The 5,955-nt window shown below is 37.9% G+C and overlaps 1 protein-coding gene across 1 annotated transcript in view; it reads right to left on the bottom strand.

Moving 5' to 3' along the window:
* dgki (diacylglycerol kinase, iota) overlaps window positions 1-5,955 on the bottom strand; it is an 89,528-nt gene that overhangs the window by 54,866 nt on the left and 28,707 nt on the right. The gene's annotated exons all lie outside the window — the stretch shown is intronic.

Raw genomic sequence — 5,955 nt, 5'->3', positions numbered from 1 at the left:
AGGTTGAATCATGTCATCTGGACTTCGTTTTTTTGTTAAAAAGAAACATTAAGGTTATCTTTCCTAATTAGTAGTTGATCCCTGATCAGGGTGAAGCACACTTTTAGAAAGTTTGCTGCCGTTTTTATTGATGCTGCTGCAATTCACCACCTACACAGTAGGTGTCACTAATAGGAAAACTACACAGCTAAACAGCAGGAAGTGCATCCAGAAGACGTGTTGAGTTGCGATTTGATGTTTGAATACATAAAGCAAGTTTTACCACATACCAAAACTTTAGATCAATTAAAAACAAATCTAAGAAAGCAAAGAGTACACAAAACAAGTCATGGTTGCTGGATGGTTGCATTCTAAGTCATGGTGGTGAAAAGTATTTCAGGGTTGTTTGATGAGTTTTAATCCTTACTTTCAAATGAGGTATAAAACATATAGATGTGGTCTGACAGCTGTGTCATGAACATGCAAATCTTTACTGTAAAAAGGGAAATACACACAGATAAAGGCATCATTTAGGTGGAGCCTCTGATAATGGCAGATTCTGTTAGCTTTATTCAGCAGAGTCTTAAAAATGTCTCTCCCATTCTTCTATTGCTCCACTTTGGTTTATAATTTCCTCCAATCTCATTCCAAATTTTCTCCTTCTCCCTCTCTGTCTGTATGTGGGTCAGTGTCAAAGTCTTGTTCGTTGCCACTGGTGACACAGCGTGCTCATAGTGCGTGTACGAATATCTGAGAGACACAAGAGACACGAGACATATGAGCATGTTGTCTGCAGGCCTCAGGTAAAGGTTACGAGACCACATTAAAAAAAAAAAAAAAAATTTAAATTAAAAATCAAAATGCCAAACAGATATTAGGACACGAAGATGCTTCGACGTGTGACGTCATGTTCCAGATTCACGTGGGAAATAACTTTTCTTGTCTAAGCATGATCTGCTGACAAAACTACAACATAATCTGGTTCCTTCAAACAAAATAATTGTTTAATTTAAAACATGCAAGTTAAAATATTTGCCCCCACCTTCTGGCAATGATTGTAATTACAGACATGAAGTCCTTTATCTGGTAATGAGAACAGTCTATCCATTGATTTAAAAACATTTTAAAATCCTCCCTGAAGAGGCCAGTGAACTTTTCAACTAAAAAAAAGTTCAAGGACTTTGTTTTTACCACCATGTCAGCAGAAACCCAGCTGTTGTGGACAGTTATTGTTACTGGCCTAAACTTTGGTGTGGTAGTAGCTGAGAGTCACAATACATAATCCAAAGGCTACACAGTGCATGGCATCATTGCATAAAAAATTGGCGTTAAGTGTTGGAGTCAACCCTGACAGTTTACTGACCTTAGCAAACACAAAAACAGCTATACAGTTTTGTAGATTTTATAACAGAATTATTTAGGGGTGCACAGGTTTTAGATCAGCATTTTTTTATCTTACTGAGATGAACTTTAAGTATTGATAACCTGTACACAGTATACTGATATGAGCATGTTTATTCTGTAAACAACAAAAAACAACGGTAGGATTTTTTTAAAGATAAATATTTGAGATCTCGCAGCTCAACGTTTTATCAGAACTCCTGACTTACTGCTGCATTCAATTTTCAAAAGGGTGAAAATGGCAGATTTATGGATCAAGTTCCGACTGGGTGCCACAGCACAGGCGGCTTGCATTCAATACTGTACCTGAACGCATCCTGTGCAGACACTGTGGGCTGGCTGGCCCTGTGTGCACGAGTTACAATGGCTTTTTCAGGCCAACAAAAGAAAGCCCTGCATCATTTCAGCAGCACCACTGCTGTGGCACAGGGAGACTAATACAATACTAAAGTGAAATACTAATAAAGAAAATAAAAGTCCTGGAGTGAAAATCTTGTGTACAGTTAAAAGGTCTGGCAGACAAACTCATGGGGGAAGTTCCTTCTGGATTACAGTTGATGTTGCAATCTTAAAGATGGTTGACAGTAGTATTGCAGCTTCAAAATTTCTTAAAAAGATAAAAACTTAGCATTTCTCTCAGCTACTATCACACCAAACTTAGCTCAGTATCTTTAAAGTTGACTGAGAAGCTATTTCTGTGTTGGCCAAACTTGATTCACTTGTCAAACATTGTGAATTATCTCAATCAGTGGTAGATGTTGAATCCAGTGGTGTAGTCTACATTTTTCTAGTGCGTATACCACGGTAAAGTTAGTGTTACGTTGGACACAGTTGAAGCCACGGAGCGCAAATGTCCAACGTAAAACTAACTTTACCGCGGTCGGTCCGTATACTGTTCTTAGAAACCAAAGTACATTGGTTAGTACAATGTAATCATCAATTTATTTTGAGTTTTAAGCGTATTGAACATTTCCAAATTTCTCTGATGCTTATATTTGAATAAATGAACAACAAAACTTTGTGCAACAGTTGGCTTTGTATTAAAAACATGTTATAGAAATTATAAAACAGTATCAAAGCAAAACATGTTCAAATATTAAGTAGTAAGTACAGAAGTATTAATTATACAATAATTTGCTGGATATGGGAATGTAATAAAGAAGCGCTGCATACCGATAGATTGTTACAGAAGCATTTAACTGCCGTTTACTGTATCATTGACACATGCCTAATGATATGTCATATATCAATGGACATTTTAAGTGGGTATACTGGAAATTTTTTGCTTTTCTAGTGGGTATACTCCATATACTCATGTATCATGTAGACTATACCACTGGTTTAATCATTGGTATCAACCAATGGTGTTTTACTCAAAAATACCACACATTATTTTGGTTTGGGGACGATGCTCACAGCTACTACCACACCAAATTTCAATTATCTATAAAACTGATTGAGTTACTTTAAAGCCATTTTTGTTTTCTAAGGTCAGTTGTCAGAGGCAGCCATCTTTAAATGGGTTGTTTGAAAGAAGTATAGATGTAGATGTACACCCACTGATTATTAAAATCTGCCCAGTGTTTTATGACCTATTTTGAAAACAAGACAGACACAACCGACTCCGATAGTTAAAACCTGTTAAGCCTCACGACCCCCTGCACTCGAAGCAGAACTGCACAACCTGTTTACTACTGCTTGTAACAAGACGTCGATTATTTTACCATAGACGTGTGGTATCCACAGAAACGTCAAAAACTCAGACTAAAAGCTCATATAAACCATTTCTGTTATTAACAAACACAGATTAAATGACATAATGCAATCAGCAAGTTAACAAATTGCATAAAATGATGTAAACACAAAACCCCCATTGGCTGTTTACCCCACGGCTTCTACAAAAACACCAAATGATCAAATCTTTAATCCAATCTTGCAATTGTTTTATTTATTTTAACACTAAGATGGTTCAAACAGAGTTTTTCATTCATTTTAGGCGTATCAAAAAGGCCTTGATTTAAGCAGAGCTCTAAAGTGACGTGTCAGCCCTCAGAGTATGTGTTGAGGATGACTCTCAGCTACTACCACACCAAAATGTTGCTCAATATATGTAAACCTGGCTGAGTTAAAGCCATTGTTGTGTTTGCCAAGGTGGCTTAGCTGTGGTGGCCATCTTGAATAAGATTGACTCCAAATATCCATCACTTGTAGACGATTCTGTTCTGTGAGTTTCATTAAAAAGTACCCAATGGTTCACGAGATATTTTGCTAACACAGAGACAAATGAACACGCACAGAAAAACGTTATCGCCCGTTCACATTTGGAGGCAAAAAAAACCCCTCAATTTCAAATGTGTACATTTTAGTTCTCACTCCATAGAAGAGATGATTTTGTTAACTAATGAAATTTAGTTTGAAGACGACGTTAGGTTTGCCAAAAATAAAACTTTTTGTTTTGTTTGTTCTACTCCGATCCCACCAGCTGTCTCGTACAGCACTGTGCCCTCTCCTTTCAGCCTCAGACCACATGCACACAAAAATAGACACAAACACACGCTGGAACCCGACTGCACACACACACACACACACACACAAATGACAATAGCAGGAAGACATCCGAACACACACACTGGCAGAATGAAGTCATGTTGTGAGCAACGGTCTCTGTTGTGAAGTAATTTATGAATCTGAGCAAAACCTTTTCTTATCTGCACGCCCGCCAACATTTTGCCATCTCTACTTCAGACTGTGTGTGTGTGCACGTGTGTGTTAGGGAGCAGGGAGTAAAGTGTGTGGTTGTCATGGAAACCCCACTCAGACTTCCTTCCCAGTTTTATCTGAGCATGCAGCATTCCCCTCTGTCTGTCTGTCTTCCACTCTGTATGTCTCTCTGTCCGGTTACCTTTCACACAACAAAGCCCTGATTCCAGCTCTGTGCATGTGTGTGCGTGCGTCAAATATAGATATGTCAGCTCTGGATGCATCGTTGCCAAGCAGTAGACGATAACCAGACCCATGCAGGCTTGAGTGCTGTAACCCAGCCGCCCCTCCACGCTGCACAGCCCAGCTGATTATCCGCTAAATGAAACGCACAACACACCTGCGGAACACCAACAACACAAAGCAGCACTGTTGGCACAATTGGCACACTTGTGCCCGGATCAGATTACATAATACGTCCTTCCAGATGGTCCCTCCGTCAGATTAGATTGTCATGCTTCTGCTGTGACCTGAATAAGAGATGTGCAAGTAAAACGCTGAGTTCTGCTAAGGAGCGTGCCGCAAAGACAAAGGAGACGTGTTTTTGGAATGAGGATCGTGACGAGGCACGTTGGAGACTTGTTGAACTCCAAGAGATAAATCCCAGACAGGTAGTGCTCCTGCAGGAGTCCGGGGAGGGGAGAAGTCTTAGTTCACGTAATGATACACGAGGACTTTTTACAGCAGGCGACTGGGACGTCGTAGTACATGTAAAGCCAAATATTATTACTGGATTTGATCTTTTTCTATAGGTGCACAGTACTTGTAACTGCACCGCTCAGTCAGTACTTTCATCAATTTGATAAAAAGTCATTTTTTATTGTCCTGCAAAGCAAATAAAAACATTTTATATGGTAAAAACTTCTTCAATAATAGTCAAATTAAAAACTTTCCCCTTCAAATTGGTATCTTTGAACGGGACCTGAACGCAATAAATTGAATTAAAATAAAACTTTTTGAAGTGAAATGCATTTGAGTGGATTTCAATTTGACTCTGACTGCAGTGACTTGAAAGAGGACTGAACTGTGTGAAACTGGATTTAAATGTACTTTTTTCTTTTAAATGACCAGAGATTAATTTTATTGTAATCTGAAACTATTCAAATAAGAAGATCTGAATTAAATTTTCGGGAAACATAAATTTTAGAAACGCTAAACTCAAATGCAGAAGGTCTCAGCTTATTTAAGTAAGGCTCTTTGAAGTAAAAAAAAAAAAAAACTACTAGAAATGTAATCTAAACAGATTTTTTTAACTTGATGGTTAGTATTCATCTAATCTGCAGCTTCTGATAATTATCACTTTTCTTTTATCCCCACATTTTTTGGCTGTATCTTAAATAAACCACTTTAAAAAATCTTTCAGAATAAACATTGGCTGATGCATTTTACTCTGACATGATAGAAATTTTATGGCATAAATAACAATAACATTCAATTTAGTGTGAAAAATGCACAAACAGCCCACTTAGAAACCAGTGGTTGTCCTTTCTTAGAAACTGTAGCAACACGGCAACAGCTGGATACATCTGTTCATGTTTTCATGCTACTCAACACGATTAAAACTAGAGTTGTAACATCTACAAGACTTTGGATATTCAGCTTTAACACACGGGAAGTGTTTCGCTGCAACATTATTGTTTAAATGATGCATTCACACTATTGTGATCCATTTTTCTTCCGTACGTTTTGCGGCATCTGTCTTGTTTGTGCCATTTCAACAAATCATACATCAAAATGTTCAGCGCTTTCAGAACAATCCTATTATGACTTTTGGTATTGGTGCAGCTTTAGCTTTTTCAAATATTTAGCCTTTTC

This window comes from Nematolebias whitei, chromosome 22 (genome assembly GCF_014905685.2).
Source record: "Nematolebias whitei isolate Nwh7 chromosome 22, NemWhi1, whole genome shotgun sequence".
Classification (NCBI taxonomy): Eukaryota; Metazoa; Chordata; class Actinopteri; order Cyprinodontiformes; family Rivulidae; genus Nematolebias; species Nematolebias whitei.
The sequence above is the reverse complement of the archived record's forward strand: the minus strand, read 5'-3'. Positions and strand labels throughout refer to the sequence as shown.